The sequence below is a fragment of the Cynocephalus volans genome, chromosome 3 (assembly GCF_027409185.1).
Source record: "Cynocephalus volans isolate mCynVol1 chromosome 3, mCynVol1.pri, whole genome shotgun sequence".
In the NCBI taxonomy this organism is placed as follows: domain Eukaryota; kingdom Metazoa; phylum Chordata; class Mammalia; order Dermoptera; family Cynocephalidae; genus Cynocephalus; species Cynocephalus volans.
The window spans coordinates 176,053,301-176,073,410 of NC_084462.1; the positions used below are offsets into that span (position 1 = coordinate 176,053,301).

At 44.6% G+C, this 20,110-nt stretch overlaps 1 long non-coding RNA gene across 1 annotated transcript; it reads right to left on the bottom strand.

Moving 5' to 3' along the window:
- Nucleotides 1–14,395: 14,395 nt before the first annotated feature.
- LOC134373832 (uncharacterized) lies at nucleotides 14,396–19,010 on the bottom strand. Its single transcript, XR_010022994.1, has 3 exons — nucleotides 18,827–19,010; nucleotides 17,445–17,531; nucleotides 14,396–14,540 (listed from the first exon to the last, which is right to left on the bottom strand). It is a non-coding gene; the product is annotated as an uncharacterized LOC134373832 (long non-coding RNA).
- Between the last annotated feature and the right edge of the window lie 1,100 nt (nucleotides 19,011–20,110).

Sequence of the window (20,110 nt, forward strand, 5' to 3'; positions counted from 1 at the left end):
TTATATACCCATGTTTATGGCAGCATTATTCACAATAGCCAAAACGTTGAAGCAGCCCAACGTCTATCAACAGATGGATGAATAAAGAAAATGTGGCACATACACACGATGGAATATTATTCAGCCTTACAAAGGAAAGAAATTCTGACACCTGCTGCAATGTGAATGAACCTCGAGGACAATATGCTAAGTGAAATACGCCAGTTACAAAAAGATGCTGTATGACTCCGCTTATGTGAGGTACCTGGAGTGGTCACATTCATAGAGCAGAAAGTAGAGTGGTGGTTGCCAGGGGCTGGCAGAGGGGGAATGCAGAGTTGTTGTTTAATGGGTGCAGAGTTTCGGTTTTGCAAGATGAAAAGAGCTCTGGAAATTGGATGTACAGCAATGTGAATGTACTTAACACGACTGAATTGTGCACTTAAAAATGGTTAAGATGGTAAATTTTATGTGTATTTTACCACAATTTAAGATTTTTTTAAATATTAAAAATTATGTTTGGTGACTGCATCATTATAAAGACAAATATATTAATACTGCACATTAAAAATTGTCCTAGGACTTACAAGTTCAAAAAGCTCAGCATTTTCGCAGGCCAGGGATAGCATGTCCACGGGCCGGGCTCTGTGCCTGCTGTGCCTGTGGTGGCATAAGACCTGTGGCCAGGGGCAGCTTGCAGATGCCCCTGCCTTGCTGTGAAGAGGGCATCCAGGGCGGGCGCTCGATGTCGTGTGGAGCTGTCTGAGGTCTGGTCACTCTGGAGCCACACTGATGACTCACCTGAGCCTACTCCCACCTCCATCCCAGACCCTGGGGTGGTGCTTTGGAGCTGTCTCACCCCCCGTTCTGTTGGTCAAACATGCCCAACATTATGTCCTGAATAAGTGATGCTTCTAAACAAAAAAACGTTTTGAGTAAGGACAGGCCCTTCTCAGATCCGGGCTTCCTCTTCCCAACTCCAGTGCTTCCACTAAGTGGACAACAGGGGCTTCTCCTGAAATAACAGAACTCCATATGCAAAAAAAAAAAAAAAAAAAAAAAAAAATCAGTCTTCAAACAGCCTGTCCGAGGATCTGTCTGAGGCATCTGATCCTCGCTGTTGGGACCAGAGGCAAAGCTCTACAAAAGGCAAGCGGCAGGGAGGAGCGGTCTTCGCAGGACTACCTGGATAAGCTGGAAGTCCGCATTGTACAACTTCTCGTGGTTGCATTTTACTTTCGAGAATAGTACACGCGAATAAACTGATCTACAGCAAGGAACTAATAAGTAAAATGAGGTAAATTAACATAAAAGAGCAATTCACAATAGGCCTCCATTTCACAATAACAGATAAGCACAAAGGCCCCAGGTTATAGCATTCATTTTGAATTTGTTACTCCATAAGAATAACCTATATGAGGCTTGAATAATTGAAAATTCCCAATTACGGTTCCAGCAAGTGGGGTTTGCCAGCCTCTTGTGAGTCGCGTCTAGACAGTGTCACTGAGCCTGGTCATGAAATGAGAGGGAGATGCTGCCCCTCCTGCCTTTCTTCCCCGAACAAAAGCCGCCATGGCTTTGTCAGGTCCCATTTGGAGACACAATATCAATCTTGTCGTATCCATATTATTGATGGGTTGTGGGTATTCTACTGTAATTATGTCAAAAATGAAATACTTCAAAATGTGATTGGCAGGCCGATTACAATAATGCATGTGATTAAACCCAGAGCTTGCTTGTGTAACTAAAGAGAGAATGTCAGTGGCAATTAACTGTATTTTCTTTCAAGTTTGCCAAGATTTCCCTTATTTTTTATTGTGTCATCGTAGAATAACCCAGCGAGGCACATGGTGGTAGGCATCATTAGTGTTCTTCCTTAGATGAGCCCATGGGATTGGGAGTTGGGTAAAAAGAATCCTCAACTTCTGTCTGAGCCAGCATTGGGAAGGGACTAGAACCAGGGACAAAGGCCATTTGGATTGGGGAGTGTGTGTGTGTCTCACTGTCTGTCTCAGTCTCTTTTGTTGTCTGTCTGTCTCTCTTTCACCATATCTTTCCCCCATCCCTTCATTTCAAAATCCTCGGGGAAGAGACTTATTGGCTCAGCTTGGAGTAGATGCCCAGCTGGCTGCCATTTTGTATGACATAACTCCCCACCTCCCACCCCTGATCTCTTGCAGTGGTGACAGGTGGGCAGACTTGATGAGTAGGTTCATGCCCAGACATGGAGGAGCAGGTGGTCCCACCTTGGAGACTAATGACCCCAAGAGTGGGCTGGGTTAGGGTCCAGTTCTGCTCTCATTTCTGTTCAATGGACAATTTCAGAGAACCTTCTAGGTGCCCGCCTCCAATCTGGACCTTACTGGCTTACAGTCAATGAAAAGCGACCCTTCCCTGCCACATGGAGTTCATATGGAATTGTGAAGTCACAAGAAGGCCTCTCAGACCTTCTCCAACACCCACAGCTGCTCTTCTGCTAACGACAACCCCTATGGGCAGAAGGATTCTTGTCCTGGCCACATCCTGCCACTTGGGGTTTTGTCTTTAGATAGGAGAGCGTGAGACATGTGCCAGAACCCCCAGCGTGAAACACAGGACTGGTGCTTCTCAAATGGGGAGCTTGTCCCTCACAGTCCTGGGGCTTACACTAACTTTGGATGTCACCTCTTCTCAGAAGCCATCCCCTATGCCCTGGGCCGGGTTAGGAGCCTCTTCTCTTCACTGCCTCATTTGGGAGTTAGCACGTCACTTTGTGCACTGGTTTGTGCCATAACAAAGTACCACACGCTGGTGGCTTAAACCATAGAAATTTATTTTCTCACAGTCCCAAAGGCTAGAAGTCTGAGATCAAAGTGTCAGCAGATTTGGTTTCTCCTGAGGCCTCTCTCCTTGGCTTGTAGATGGCTGTCTTCTCGCCATGTCTCCACACGGTCTTCCTTGTCTCTGTGTATTTCTGTCCTAATCTCCCCTTCTTAATGGGACACTAGTCATATTGGAATAGAGCCCACACTCATGACCCTATTTTAACTTAATTACCTCTTTAAAGGCCTTATCTTCAAATACAGTCACATTCTGAGGTACTGGGGATTAGGACTTCAACACACAAATTTGGGGGAGACACAATTCAGCCCATAATCATCTCTTAGGCTGGGCTCGAGGCTCCTTCTAGACTTAGACAGTTTGCGGGGTTGCTACCCCACTGTGGTCCCACAGTGCCCCTCTTCCCCCCAGGCAGATAAACCACTGTCATGTTACAGAGACTCTGAGGTTCAGAACTGGGATGTGAGCACAGGTCTCTGATCACAGAGCAGGGCTCGGGCCTCTCCGGCAGCGGCCTGGCCAGGATGCTCACCCAAGGACCCTCCTGGAATCCCTTCCCACTTCGTGCAGAATCTTCCGCGTCCCAGGCCTCTGTCCAATCCGCTCTGCTCAGGTGTGTCTAATACGGGAGGCAAAGGTGAGATTGTGCTTCGCCTTGGGCTGTTCTGGGCAGACTTTGAGCCTGGAGGGATGAATGGCTGGAAGTTCCTGCAAAGCCCTGAAGGGAGGCTTTGGATGGCTTTGCGGTGAGGTCTTGGATTTGACCCAGAAACATAAGAAACCGCTGCAGAGATAGTCCTGCTGTGGGAACGAAACACCGACAGACACGGTATTGTTGGTTGCCTCCGAGAATCACTATTAAATTTTCATTAATTGATGAAGCCCACCTACTGCTGAGGTTCTCATATTTGTGCTGTGTTCTTTCTCAAGGGCCACTCCCCAAGCCTTAAGCATCGTGGCTATGAAGTGACACATGCCGGGGCAGAGGATGGTATGGGAATAACCATGAAATAGGAAATGGGTCTGAGAAGTGTCGTGTGTGTGTGTGTGTGTGTGTGTGTGTGTGTGTGTGTGTGTGTACACGCACTACTTCCTATTACATGATTCAAAAAATTTTAATTTTGTAAATGCACATAACATAAAATTTACCATCTGAACAGTTTTTAAGTGTTCAGTTCAGTGGCATTAAGAACATTCACATTGTTCAGCACCCACCAGCGCATCCATCCCCAGAACTCTCATCAGCTTCCAAACTGAAACTGTAGCCATTAAGTAGTATTTCCTTTTCACAGCATATTTCACTGGATTGGGTGCCTTGAACTTGTCCAGTGTTCTGTTTATCTCTTGCTGTGTGACAAACCACTCCAAAATTTAGTGGCATAGAACAACAGCTCCATTGTACACTATGCACAATTTTGTGGGTGAGGAATTGGGGCAAGGCCTGCGGGACAGCCAGTCTCTGCTCCACTGTGGCTGGGATTCAGCTAGGATGACTTGAACAATTGGAGATGCCTGGGAGATTCCACTTGGGCCTGGGGTCTGGCTGCTGGCTGGATTTCTTAATTTTTCTCCACATTATATTTGCTAGGACTGGATTATCCAAGATGGCATTTGCACTCACATGTCTAATGACTGGGCTGGGACAGCTAGGACAGCAGGAGATGGCTGGACAGCTTTCTCTCAATACACACCTCTCTGTGTGGCTAGCTTGGCTTCCTTACAGCACGGCGGTCTCAAGGGAATGGAACTGCTTCTAAGACGCCTAGGCAGAAACTGAAAAGGTCCTCATGACCTAGGCTTAGAAGTCACACAGTGTCTCTTCTCCCACATTCTTTTGGCCAAACAAGTCACTAAGGCCAGTCAAGATAAAAAGGTAGAGGAAATAAACTCCACCTCTTGATCAGGAGACTGACAAGGAATCTGCAGCCATCTTTAACCTTTAAAGCACATCCTGCCTATCAGGGGTTATCAGATGCTCCAGGTGGTCTTTCCAAGCCCACCTCTGTAGGGTCTTAGGACTGTTGTTTTTAACCACAAATCTTTATATTTTTCTTTTTAGCTTAAAGATTTATTTATTTTTTAATTGAAACATAATCGATTGCACATATCTGTGGGGTACAACATTGAATAACAATTAACCACAAATCTAACCATGTCATCCCCTTTGCCCCCACCACGCATGTGGGCACACACATGCACACACTCACAAATGTGTGGCTCTTCAATAGCCTCTGAAGCCCCTTGGCATGTGTGGCCCAGTACATTTTTCATGGCCTGGCCCCAACTTACCTATCTATTCCTCTCCCCTTGTCCCTTATTCTCCATCCTGATTTAGTTCCTTGTAACTCCAGAAATCCCCTCTGTTTTCCTTCTGGGCCTTTGCATGTACTGCCTCTGCTGCCTCCAGCCTGCCCTGACTATTTCCTAGGGACGGCAGCTCTTCTTTCCAGCAAGGCTTCTCCTGCCCCACCCCACTGCACCTCACAAGGTGCACATTCATCTTATAGACCTTGTCCCTCTTGTTTGTTCATGTGTCTATCTTCTCTTTCGGACTATGAGTTCCTTGCAGCCAGGAGCTGTATTTTGCAGGTGTCTTTTGCCTAAGAGAGTACCTGGGAAGCAGAGTGCTTTGTGAATTGGAATGTGTGCATGCATGAATGAATGCTTTGAGAACAGGGGGTGATGTGGTCCACCTCAGGGATGGCTTCACGTTGGAATGCCCTAGCGGAAGCACAGGGAATATCAGCAGGAATATCAGAGGTAAGAAATAACTCAAAAGTTCCATTTGAGCTTTTGGAATCCTGAAGCCCTGTTCTCTCAGGTGTGCTCTGCCTTCCATTAGTGCTGTGGAAAGGTGATAGATGTTGCTTGGGGGAAAGATGCTCTATGGTCCACTATGGTAGAGAAGTCTAAGATTAAACAAGATTAATTTTTTCCCCCTCGATTGTAGAAATTAAATATGTTGATGGGCATTGCAAATCTCATGGAAAATACAGGATGCAGAGTTTTCCACACTTATTTCACTTTGGAAATCTGCTAGGACCATTGGTCCATGGTACACTCTCTGGAAAATGTTCTGTTACTCCAGCTTCTCATTGCTCTCCCCACAGCCTCTTTCAGGGATGCTCCTGCCTATAACCCCTGCTGGCTAGGCAGTGGATCAAATGTCCCTGTTCCCCAGCTATTGGCAAAGGGTGGGTCAATGGCAAAGAGGTGCCAATCAAATCCTCTTTTCCTTGGCAAGTGACTGAGCTGAAGATCACACGGAATCAGGGTTGGAGGCGGTCATGGTGGTCCATACACAACATGAGTGACAATGACAGTTCTGTGACATATTCAAATCCCCCTTTACAATGAGGAAATGGAGGCTTAGAGAAGTGAATGAACTATCCAGGGTAAAGCTGAGAGATCAGTGGTCTCCCAGCTCTAAGTGTGGGGTTCTTTGCACTACATCACTGCTCTCAGAGGGACCTGAATCTCTGTTATTAAAAAGCATGTCAACCAGAAACAGGGAACCTACATTGAGCACCCATATGTATCAGGTTTCTTAGCAACTGTAATTAATGGACCCTTCACAAGAACACTGGGAACTGATCTTATTGAACCTATTTTATAAAATAAGTGACCTAACCAAGGAACCACACTGGAAGTAATGAGGGGAGTTAGAATCAAACTTCCTGGGTTTTCTGGGTGGCTCAAATGTCTTTGCTTAGAGTCATGTACTTATACAAGTCTGTTGTAGTTCATCCAGAATGTTTCAATATCTGCAAATGGACACACAGAAAGTGCAGCTCTCTGAAATGTGTCTTACACGCTGGAGAGCCATCTCCACCATGGGATTTGCTACTGCATGGGCCGCTTCCAGAGAAACCTTCTGGGGAAAAGGATCAATGCTGAAATTGGTAGATCCAGCAAGGCTTTTGCAATAAAAGCTTTTTATGCCTCTTGTTCAAAGCGTTTAAGTGCCTTTTAGATCATAGATTGAACCATTGACATTATAAAGTGGAACCTTTTAATACCAAAATACACTTCCAGAGTAAAATTCCATTATGGGAAAAAGCATTTCACGGCACTAGGCTGGATAATAATTCTCTCACTTGTAATAGGATGTATGAAATGTTTGATGATAAACAGAGTTTCTCAGTATTGTAATAAGATGACTTACACTGCTCTGTGTGTGTGTGTGTGTTGTATACACATTACAAGTCACTTCTCATCTCTGGACACCATTTTCTTTATCTGTAAATAATGGGTATTGGTCTTAATGGGCTTCCAGGTGCTTCCTGCTGTCACATCATATAGAAAAGCTATTTTTCCACCCTGGGTTCTCACCCTTAAAATGAGGGCTTTTGTATCAATCAGGAAACTTCCAGTCCAGTTGCAACAAGTGATAACTTATACTGGCCTAAGCAAAAAAAAAAAGAAAAAAAAGGACTATAAGGGCACATGGCTTGTGTAACAAAAAATCTCAGGAGCATGGGTGTTCCAAGATCAGGCAGGATTGCATCCAGATGCTCCAGCAATAGCAGTGTTGTCAGGACTTGGTTTCCCTCTGCCCCTTAATATCACAGTCAGGCAGGCTGCCCTTCATGCTGTCCTGCCTATGCTCACATAATGGAATTCTCACTGCCTGGCAATACCAGCAGAAAGAAAACTTCTTTCTCCTCATATTTTCAACAAAAGCCCATGTATTGAATCTCACGGGCTCAGATTGGGTCACATGTCTATCCGTGAGCCAATCACATCTTCAGGGTACAAACTGCACTGATTGGCTAGGTCTTGGTCACATGCTCATTCTAGAGCAGAAGTGGTCAGCCCCTTCCACGTGTGAGGTCAAAGTTGTAGGTGATGGTTCCCCATTGAAATAGTGGGATGCTGCTACTAGAGGAAAAGATGGCAGGCAATGGAAACAACAGATGTCCATTTGGGGTTGGACCTGAGGCTTGCACAAGCTCTAGAAGCTCACAAATAATAAATGCTTGGTGTTGGAAACACATCTGAGATTTAAAAAAACAATCTTTTTGTTTAAAGTTGAGGAAACTGATGCTGACAGAGAAGTGACTTGCTCAAGGTCACTTGAGTCTTTAGTAGTAGGCCTGCTACTAAAACTCAGGTCTCTTACACTCAACTCTATGCTCTCTAACTTCCTTCTTCGAACTGTGCAGCTATGAATGCCTCCTGGGAAGGGTTGGCCCAAGGGAGTCTCTTTGCAGAGTCTGGCTGAGCTTTGCTTCCTTTGACAGCAACCCTTTGGCACAGCCATTTTAGGGCATTTCAAGTTGGCTGACGTCTTCCGAGTTTCTTTATGCAGAGTCAGGACTCCTAGTACTGATTTGTGACCATGCTCCTGTTTGCTGTGCTCTCTTGGTTAAGTCACTTAATCTCTGGGCATCAGTTTCTCAATTTGTGAATTTACCTTCATATCAAAGCTCCACCTTATTGCCTCTCCCTACCTGTATACCTGCCCCTGGGGTCTCTCATGTTCTAGAAGAAGGTGATCTAATATACTCTTTTACAATCTGGGTTTCCAGAAAGGCTTGGATAACCTCTTTCCAAAAATGTTCTGAAATGAATTTACAGTGGCTGTTTAATAGTGGGAGTATTTCAAGCATTGTGAGATGGCCATAGCCTTGGCTTTGGAGAAGACACCCTTGGGTTCAGACCTTGACTCCTCCATGTGTGTGACCTTGAGTGGCCGATTTAACCTTTTGGGGCCTCTGTTCCCTTCTCTGGAAACTTGCAGAGTGTTTGTGAGGATAAAATGACTTTCAGCACCAGGCTTGGGCCAAAGCAGGCTCCAATTTGGGGAGAACACAGCAGCAGGAGACATGCCCAACAATACCTGGGGTCAGTGACATGGACTGTCAGCTCAGCCTCCTTTCTCTAATTCCATTAAAGGGAATTAAACAGCACCATCTGCCATGGCTGCTATAGTGGGTTGAATTGTGTCGACAAGAAACATAAGTTCAGGTTCTAACTATGGGTACCTGTGAGCATGATCTTATTTGGAAATAAGGTCTTCACAGATGAAATTAAGTTAAAGAGCTTGAGATGAGATCACCCTGGATTTAGAGGGGGCCCTAAATCCAATGACTGTCCTCTTTAAAAGAGAAAGAAAAGGGAGACTTGAGACACACAGGGAAGAAGGCCACATGAAGATAAAGCAGATTGGAGTGATGCTGCTGTGAGCCAAGGAATGCCAGGAGTGCCCAGAAGTGGGAGGAGACAAGGATTCTCTCCCAGAGCCTTCGAAGGGAGCACAGCTGTGCTGGCAGCTTGATTTTGGACTTCTGGACTCTAGAACTTTGAGAGAATTCTTGTCATTGTAGGTCATCAGGTTCATGGTAATTTGTTGCAGCAGCCCCAGGAAATGCATACAGCTGCCAACCTAACTTTGTGATAAAACAGAAACTATAAGTTCTGTAGTGCTGCCTCAAACCGTCTCTCTGGCTACTGAAGAATTCTTATCTGTCTTTCTCTCTCCCTCTTTCTCCTCTCTCTATTCAGTCTCAGCATGTGCCCTGTCTTTATGTTCAGTCTGATTACCCATGGAAGTTTTCCCCACTGAGCTGATTAATCAAAATACTGAGTCATTCATATTACACTTAGAAATTCCTGATCATGTTAAAAATAGTAAAAGATATGTACAAATAAATCCAGCTACAAACCAGAGTGATTATTGGTGGTTTAATTTACTCCAGGATCACAAGGGGGGTGAAATCATATGGCAGGAATGCATTTTTAATGATATGTTTTTACTAATACAAAAGAAATTAATACATCATACACTCCCAGGCTTTGGTATGTCAGCCAAGGCAAACTATTCATTTATTCACTTTACAAATGTTTAGTGGGTGTGGACAGTGTGCCAGGTACTGTGCTAGTCCTCTGCCCTATGACTCTTCAGCCTAGTGCAGAGGACAAACAATTTGTGAGGATCTTGAATTTGGTGATGAGTGCTTTAAAAGAAGGATGCAGGGCATTGAGAGAGGCTGTTGAGTGCCATGGTGAGGACAGGGACTATGGGGCCAGGCCAGTTGCATTTGAATCTCAGCCCTACACTCACTGGCTGTATGCCTAAGACAAGCTACTTGACATGGTTGGGTCTCTGTTTCTTAGTTTCCTATAACTTGGACATGGCCTTTGCTCTTAAGTCATGATCTTTTGGGGAGTTACAATGGACATCCTGAAATATTTATTAAGCTCCTCTAATTTGGCAGGACTCAAACTCCAAACTCAGTCTCCCCTGCAGTGGACAGCAGCTGAAACCTGTGTTCTTTTCTTTCAGACTTCCGATTGTGGTTTCCCCCGCTAGGGCTCCTTGAAATCTTGCTCATGCACGTGCAATTCATTAATCAGCCAAGGATTTCAGGGGTGTTTACATGGACGTTTTAGGGCTTCCTCTCATGGCTCTCTCCATTCTTGGATGTCCCCTACTCCCTCAATATCCAATTGCTCTAGAAATTCAGAATCCCATCCTTGACTCCTCAGAATAATAGAATTACAGCTTTCTTCTTGAGTTCTGCATAGCTCTGTGGCATGCAGACTGGAAAAGTCAAATAAATGTGGATCTCCCCCAGTGTGGCTCCCTCTTTCCAGAGCCAAATCCCCTGCAGTTTCTGCCTGCTTTTGGCTACTGTCCAGTGGGATGTTAGCATGATATAAGCTACTCCACCATTTTTACCAGAACTCTCTGCTTTCTTTTTAATCTACACTCACTCCTCAGGTTAGGTCATCCATTCCCATGGATGATCCAGTCCCATTTCTCATATACTAACTAGATTCTGATGATTCCCAAGTTTTTCTCTCCACTTTCCAAAACCTGTAGATTTGAACATAAAGATCCAAACATAAAAATAGAAAAAAGGGACTTGAAGTCTTAGAAGTTGGAACCAAAGAAGAAGTGTTAGCAAAAGACACTGCAAAAGAGCTGTCAGAGAGGAAAACAGAAACCAGGGCAGAGTAGTGTTATAGAAAGTGCTTTAAGAGAAAGAGGATGGTCAACTGTGGTGAATGCTGCTAGGACACTGGAAAGAAAAGAACTGAACAATGGAAATTGTGATTAGTAACACATGGACATTGGTAGCCTTTGCAAGAACGCTTTTGATGGTGGGAGGGAGGCAGATGCCAAGGGTCAAAGTATGACTGGAGACGAGGAAGTGAAGACATAGACACATCTAAAGAGGAGGCCATGGCTAAGGCAGGTGCAGTTCATGGGTGGTCAGGAGCCAAGGGTAGCTTTTTGCAGTTTCTTCAAGGTACCAAGCTTCTTTCACCCTTCCATGCCTTTGCATATGCCTGTCTCCTGCCAGGAATGTCCTTCCCATTCCTGTCTGCTTGATTCACAGCTACCCCTCCCTCAGCACTCCACTCAAGGTCCAGCCTTACCCCCCAGCCCCTCTCCCCCTGCTGGTTAAGCTCTCTCTCCTCTTTGCTCCTTCAGTTCCTCCTCCTCGCCGCTGTCAGAGCTATTAGGGATTAGGATCCCAGTGATTTCCTTCACTCTGAGTTTTGGAATAAACTAAAATATAGACACAGAACCTAACAGATAGATATCAACATGTCAGCTTTATTACAGGTAAAGCTTGATTGGGGAATATGGCTGACCAGTGGCCAAATGGGCTTCCATAGATTCTGGCTCCAGATGTAAACTTTGGGTGACCCCCTGAGCCAAGCTATTCACAGCCAAATGCAAAGAGCCTCTGCCCCACCCTGTGAGCCTCCAGACAGCCAGAGGGCAGTCTGTGCTTCTAGACCTGAGTTAGGAAGGCAGGTGCTCGGCCTGACCCAGGCTTTTTCACTTGTCCTTACCTGGGAGGAGTAAGCAAGAGAGAGGCTGAAATTCCTTTCCAGCAGTGCTTCTCCTGGTGGGTGGAATAAATTTTTCTCATGGAAACTCAAGGATGGGCCAGCAATCCCCCTCATCATGCAACTGTCCCTGTCCTATCACTGTCGGGTTGTGTCCTTTTGCCCCAACAGAGTGTGGCCTCTCACAGACAGCAATCTTGTCTCCTTCATCCCTGTCTTGAGAGCCTGGCACAGTGCTTGGACATTGTCCATGCTCAGTAAATATTGGTTCGATAGTAAATGAATAAACTTCAGGTTGGACCAGTGGAGGCGCCACAGGCCCTGCTGTATGTCCTGAATCCTCTTAAAGCTGCTTAACAGATTTTCAAAACACCTGAGGCTTATCTCTATGTTAAGCTAAGACCAATGACAGTCAGGGGAAAGAATGATCAAGTACACAAATTATCCTTTGGTTTATCTTTTAATTCCCAAAGATAAATGTTACCTCAGTTAAATCATGCTTTATGCCTCTACTGCAGGTGTTAGCTTTGAAAATATTGGCTGAGCTCAACTCCCTGGTGTGAAATGCAAGGCCTGGGAAATTCAAACATACTTGTGAATTGCAGCCTGGGTTTTTTTTTTTTTTTTTTTGCTAATGGTCACTAATGGTCTGCAATCAAGCCACACCTGTGAGAGGCAAAACAACAATCAGCTTGTTTGCCTGAAATGAGTATAATTTATCAACTTGCTGATTATTCATTCTCTTTCAAGGTATTAGCTAGAGATATTTGTGCAGAAAGAGAGAAAAAAAATGCCCACTTATCTAGTTTTAGTGGGCAGTGTGGCATTATCATGGCTCCGACAGTCTCGGGTATAAAACCCCACTCTGTCCCTAACTAGCCACACCACAGTTGAAGATCCTATCCCTCATCTGTTAGGCAGTGATAATCGTACCTGCCTTTTGGGACTGAAAATGAGGACAAAGTCAGCATCCTCCAAAGGCCTCCCATAATAGAAGTGCAGCACAGCTTCATTCCTGGACTCCTTTTTGCCATTTTCCTAGGACTTCACTCGATCTGTTTAACATTTTAAAGGACAGTTGCACCCCTATCTCTTTCTCAGTTCACACTTTCGGCCTCGTAGAAGTTTCCCTCTAACCCAAGTAAAAGAAGAAAGGACTCCCGATCTGGTTCCCAAACAGGTTGCTGCACAGTGTTGGCAGGAGGTAGAGATGGAGCACTAAGCCAGAGTGACCCCAGGTCTTGCAGGATGGAGGGGCCAGCCTGGGGGTGTGGGGATTGGCTTAGATGCACAGCCCTGTGGCTCTGAAGCTCTGAGTTTTGGTCACTGTGACAGCTCGGACTGCCATAACAAAGTGCCACAGATGGGTGGCTTAAGCAACAGAAACTTATTTTTTACAGTCCTGGAGCCTAGAAGTCCAAGGTCAATGTTTCAACAGGATTGTTTCTTCTAAGGCCTCTCTCTTTGGCTTGTAGATGGCCATCATCTCCCTGTGTCCTCACACGGTCTTCCCTTGGTGTGTGTCTGTGTCCTACTCTCTTTTTATAAGGACACGAGTCAGATTGGATGAAGGCCTACTCTCATGACCTCATTTTACTTGAATTCTCTCTTTAAGACCCTATCTCCAAATGCAATCACATTCTGAGGTATTGGGGGTTAGGACTTCAACATATGAATTTGGGTGGGGGGCACAAAGCAGTTCACAATCCCAAAGAATCAGTGCCAGAGGGAGAGCAAGTGGCCCAGGGTCCAGGAAACAAGGTAAGGAGCAGACTCTGAGACACATCAGATATGTCTCGTGTGGGTTCTGTTTCACCATTATCTGGGATTTGGTCTTGGGGTGGGGAAGGGGTGGGATACATGTAGGGCCCTTCTCAGGACACCTTGGCATTGTTGCCCTTTCTCTTCCCTCTTCCTTCTCCCCATCCCTCACTCTTAAGGAAACATCCAATGTTGGGCTAGACAGTGGTCTTCTGAAACTTCTGCTATGCTCTAGCTTTTCCCCCAAGCCTAGACCTTTGATACTCCAAATCACAAGCTTTTGAAACTCGAAAAATCTTCTTTGAGTTATATTGCTTCTGTCAAGAGTTTCAAAAGTGTATTTTAAAATTCAAAAGCTGAGAATTGTCATTCGTTCCCTTTCTTGTGGCATTCCTCCTCTGCAGCATGGAGCTGGATGCTCTTCTCTCCTGAACTGGGAGGAAACCACAGGGTAAAAGAAATTGGTGGAGGAGTGGGGTGGGAGACATAATAATTCATATGAACAAAGTATAGCCCCTGACACCACCTTCTCAAAGAATCTTGGCTCACTGAGATTTCTGCTGCACCTGGACCACTAGGATAGCTATTGTGTCACTCGCTTGACATTTATCTTGATGATCAGATTACAGATTTCTGAAGATCAGGGGCCATGTGCATTCTTTGCTGGGCAATCCTATTTTCCCTTTGGCATAGAAAACATGATCATTGACATCGTACAGCTAAGTTCAAGTCCTGGCTCCACCCTTATGAGCTGTATGACTCTAGGAAAGTTGCCTAAGTTCTCCAAGATTCAATCTCCTCACCCGTAAAATGGGCTAATAATAGAACCTACCTTAAAAGAGTTACCAGGAAGACATATGAAATACTAGATATAAAGTATTCAGGACCATGCATGGCATGTAGTAACTGCCAAAATACATTAGTTATTATCACTTAAAATTATTTGCCAATAGACTGATTGATAGGGTACGGATTTAGCTACAGCATGGTGGGGGCGATGATGATGATGCATGGAAAAAAGACAGAATGCATTTTCCACAGAGTAACTATATTTAGCAAAAAGTCTCTCCAATTCTCTTGTAATAACAAGATTTCATTTTGCTCGGAGCCCCTTTGAGTCTCATAATAATGCTTATATATAGTGCCTTTTGTTCCAGAATGTTGAAGCAGCCCTGAAATCAAAACATGACAAGAGTTGGATGGTTGCAAAAATAAAAGCAATGATTTGCATTTGTTTTTGAAAGAGCTCTCGTTCCTTTCCCAGTTTGCAGCTTGGCAGCTGGATATTAACATGTATGTATATTTGACCTGAGTCTATGTCTAGCCACTGTTGATAAGTGATGGCAGCTGCTTGCAGCTTGGCTCCTGGAGATGAAGAGGTGTGAGAGGCAGACCTCATGATGTTCAGAAGGACAATAAAAAGGATGAGCAGACAAGGAAGAAAACAACCTATACTGAGTGGCTTCTTGGGGCCAACAATTTTTACAGAGGCTACCTCATTTAATCCCCAAAGCTACTATCATTTACAGATGAGAAGGGAGGCTCAGCAAGGTTAATAATTTGTACGAGGTCACACAGCAATGAAGTGTCAGAGGGAAGTTCCAGTCTCAGGTCTGTCTCATTCACAAAATCCACGTCCTATTGCATTACCACACAGCTTCTCTCTTTCTTTAAGGATGTTTGTCTTCACTTTAAAAAGTGTGGAGTGGGAGAAGGGAGGAAAGACTCATGCCCTTGGGAATTTGGGAGTGTCGGATTCAGTGTGTAATGTGGGAAGTGAAATGAAGAGAAGAGACAATCTGGAAAGAAGTTGTAATATAGCAAGGACCAGGTATCCTAGAATTTCATCAAATATAAGACTCCATCATGTGTAAGATGCCCCATTATTTCATGTGTTAAAAATAAAGAAAAAGTAAAACCACCTGCAGCTGTAACTGGTATAGTTTGCAAGGCATTTCCTGAGTTCAGAGACATTGGAATGTGAAAAGCTTGCATCTTAGAATTGATGAGAGATTGCATTTATCCGGGTCAGCTTCTCTTCTGTATTAGTCAAAGTTTAACACAGCACACAGTAACCACCATAGGTATTTTAAGCACAAAGGGATTTAATACAGGGACTTAAGTATTTATAAAATCACTAACGGGCTGGGCTGAACTAGCAGGCACTAGATAGAGCACTGCAGAACTGCCCTGCTGGGGAGCCCCTAGCTCTGCCACAATACAAAAATGGAAGAACGAGGCGGCTGCCACTGGAACTATAAGAAATCTGTGGGAATTTTAGCCTACTGCACATTTAGAGAGAACACAGTCCACAAGACAACTCTTACTTCTGAGTAAGAAGTTTGGGGGAGTTCCCCAAACCACCCTCAGTTTTGATAATTTGCTAGGACTCCCAGAACTCATTGAAAGCTGTTCTACTCATGGATATGGTTTATTATAGGGAGAGGTGACAGACTAAAATTAGCCAAGAGAAGAAGCAGAGGCCAGAAGGGTTCCAAATTCAGAGCTTCTGTTGTCCTCTCCTCATGGAGTTAGGACAGTGATTCTCTCCCAGTATCAACACGTGACAATACACATGGAGTACTGATAATCCATGGTGCTCGCATAAGCCTCAGTGTCCAGAGTTTTTATTGGGGCTCCATCACAAAGGTATGAGTGATAGTCCACATGGTTGACCTCAGTCTCCAGTCTTTCTGGAATTGACTGATATTGCATGACCCAAAGTGCCACACTAAATTGTGTTGTTGGTCTTTATGGCATGGCCAGCTACCACCCTAAGACTATCTAGTGTGACCAGCTCCCACCCTAAATTATATTGTTAGATTATTTGGTGACTCAAGGTCCCCAGGTAAACAAAGACATTCCTACCAGGTATGCTATTCTAAGGGCTTCAAGATTACCTTCCAATTGCTGAGAACAAAGGCCAGACCTCTTTGTGGACAAGGTCAAATTCTTTACTACATAAACTCACAACTGTATCTGTCATACAGGGATCAGGAAGTTGCTACTGCCACCAACACAACTGCCTTCTGACACATGAAATTAGAGACAAGGCACTGGAACACTGCTGTGGAGAAATCCCAAGACTCCGTAACTGTGTTGTCACCTCACTTCCACCCTACATATCTTCTTTGAGGAATCTAACTGATGAACTTTAATTTGCATCCAGAGCCCTGAGTACTTGGGTGTCTGAAAAATGCAGTTTTTAGCTTTGCAGCCTCTGGAAGGGACAATGGAAGGTGGCAGAAATAGATGCCAAGTGTCTATAGACCATGTCGGCCACTCCTCCCAATGAGGGGGCAGAAAGCAACTCATCTGCAGGCGATACACACCACCCTCAGCTCAGAGCGTTTTTCCAGTGCACTGTGAAAGAATTCAGTCATTCTTGGAGTCCGACACATTAAATTTTCCTGTACCATTAATCTCTCATGGTTTGGAGAAAATAAAATGACCATGGCATCTTAAAAACCAGCTCAGGAGATATAAACACAAGAAATGATGAATGACTGGTGCGCATGGTACAGTGGCTAAGCATTTAGTCTTTTGAGTCAGTTGAAATTTTGGCTTAAAGCCCATCTGCATTATTTACTAGCTGTGTGACCTCAAGCCAGTTACCTTCTCTGGGCCTCAGTTTCCTTACCTCCACACTAGGGGTAATGATACCAACCCCCCCGAGGTTATTATGAAGATTTTGTGAAATGGTGTCTGTAAAGTATTAGCACCGTTCCTGGAAAATGCTTAAAATTCAGTAAATGGAAGCTGTCATCATTACTGTCATCATAATCATCATTACCATCATCAATGTCATTATCAGTAGGAGGAAAAATTTGAGGAAACATTTTCTTAAGTCCTTAGAACCCTTTTCATCCACTTCTGACCTCAAGATAATCTACAATCATCCATTACTGTATCATAATATCTAAAAGAACCTATCTCTACCACTGTGAGAGTCACTAGGGTAGTTCATCAGAGAAACTAGGTTACTGCTCCCTTGCCTACCCAGCCTGGAAGAACAACTTGCTCTTCTTCCTGCATTCTCACCACACAGAGTCTATGTGCCTCCAGTTAGCTCTTACCTCATGACATTTTCCAACATCAGCAGCGTGATTGTCATCAGGATGGATCTGGAGTCAGACAGCTCTACTGGTCATGAGCAGTATGACCTTGAGAAAATCAGTACATTTCTCTGAGGCTTTGTCTCTTCATATTGACACTAGGGCATATTACCCACCTTGCAGGGTTACATGAGACAGTTTTCCTGAAATGTATCAGGTTCTCATAAAAATCATAGTTACTAGAATTTGTGGACATGTCTGGCTCTCCCACTGGATGATAAATGTGTTAAGGACACTGTCTGGCACCTGGTAGATGCTCAAAAGTCCCTGCTAAATGGGAAATAAGGGCTCTGAGCTCTGGGATGAGATGAAGCATCAAAAGGGAATGGAACACAAACTAGGAGCAGGACACTCACAAGACCCCTGAACACATCTGCTCCTCCTTTCTCCTTTTTTTCCTCCTAGGAAGTGGCATTTCCTTGGGTTGTTCTTAGTCCGCTTACACTGAGTAACGACACCTTAGTGGCTTTGTTCCAGAAAGATTAAAACCCTTCTCCACATTACCTCATCTTTCTCCCAACAGCTTGGGGAGGCAGAGAACTGGTTAAACCAGGATAATTGTTCCCATTCTACAGATGAAAACAACAAGGACAAGCACTCATGAATTAACGCAGGGGTAGGACCAGAGCCTGCTGGGCAGCCTAACAGGGCAGTGTTACTTCCAATGACTTCTGTGTTTGTTTGAACTTCACAGATTGAGTTTCTGCCACGGTGGAACCAATGCCAACCTCCTAACTCTTCCCCAAAGTGCCCTGTACTAGCTTTACTTCTCCATGCCTTTCTGCTAGGGCTACCGGGGTTAGAGGAGCTCCCAGAAATTAAAAAAAAGCACTCCGGGCCCTATGAGGCAAATCAATACATATTTCATACACAGGTTTTTAGTTGTTCTCTTTAGTTCCTTTGGTGGGCATCTGTAAAAGTCTTATTCACTGGGCTACACCCTCTCATGGGTGACCCTACTTCATCAATGATAACCCCTTAACCAGGAATACCATTATTTGGCTATGACAGCATCTGTACAAGTCTCTACCACTGTGCTGAAATTATTTCTTTACAAAAACTGTCCTCAAGTACTGAGGCTGTACATAAAACGACAGTAAAAACAACATTTAGAAGTATATTCAGGAGACCTGGAATCATTTAAATTATTTGAAATATTTTTTCCCCTCTAAGATTGGGGAGAAAATGTATGTGAAAAAGCACAGCACCTAACAAATAGTAGTGCCTCCTGAAGCATAAATTAAACCAGAATCCCCCGAGTTTAGCCCAATCCCTGGCTCACAAGTGCGCAGTAAACATTTGTTTGGACTTTACAGGTATTTTTGAATATATGGCAGGATTACCTTCATGAACTTCTTCTCCCTAGTCCAATTCTTAATTTCTAAAGTGTAGCAACAGCAAGTCCTCACTGGTCAGTCTTCTGTACATCCTGATCTTGATACCAACCTACCAAGTTATAAAAATTTGCCAAGGGTCTCCTATGTCCCAGAACTGTATCCCCACCTACAGCATTTCAGACATGCTGTCTCCGTGACGGCAGCTTGGACTTGTGTCCTTCCATGCTGTATACTGGTAGGACATCTCAGCATGTGTGGGTGGTGTTGGAGGTGTTGGCAACTGCCTTGGAACATAGTTGTATTTAGGCAGCATTTAACAGTGAGCTGTCTGACTAAGGTTGCCAGAGCCATGAGCTCCAGAATAAATACATTCCATTCTTACCTTGCAATGATCCATGCACTGTTGCTGATTTAATTGTGCTTTAAGGTCAGCCAATTGTCAACCCAGTGTGGAAGCAGGGACGTTCCTCATGTCTATGGTGAGGTTAGGTACGTGGTCACACTGTAACAGATAAGTCCTGTTCCAAGTCTTCTTTGTGTGTGTGTGTGTGTGTGTGTGTGTGTGTGTGTGTGTGTGTGTGTGTGTGTGTGTGTGTGTGTGTGTGTGTGTGTAATGTCTTCCTCTCAATGGATTCCAGCCACAGAATCTTGCTGGGGGATTCCATACCCATGAAATGTGTGAATCTTGAGACCTCTTTGCCAACAAATATTCATCAAGTGCTCACCTTGTGCATGTGTTTCCGTCAGGGTCTCGAGAGGAAGCAATTACACATTTGGAATAGAATAATTCGAGGAGGGTTTATTTGCAATGAGACTATTTACAAATGTATAGGGGAGGGAACCACAAGGGATGGATCAGAAACTAGTGGCTCAGCAGCAGTCATGGAGTTATCACCTCCAGACCTGAAGCACAAAGGGAGGGAGGGCCAGGGAGCAGTGATGTTCAGCTGAGGGATCCACCTAACTGGATGTGACCTTCCCAGCAAAGATCCAGGGGAAATACATACCTTCATTAACCTTTCTCTTTCCTTCCAATCTTCTGTGAGCTTCCCCACTGGCCAAACCCAACAGAAGCAGGGAGCACAGGGACTTTGAAGTAGTTTGTAGAGGTCAGCACTCTGGGGCAGAGGCCAGGCTGGGGAAGTACCTGCAGCAAGTGACGATATCTGGAGGGGCAAATGGAAGACATCAGGCACAATACTGCATTGTCCTATAGACTGAGTGATTCCAGGTTTTGTGGGGATACAAGCTCACACAATTTTGGGGGATCCATTGTAAGAAAATCATACA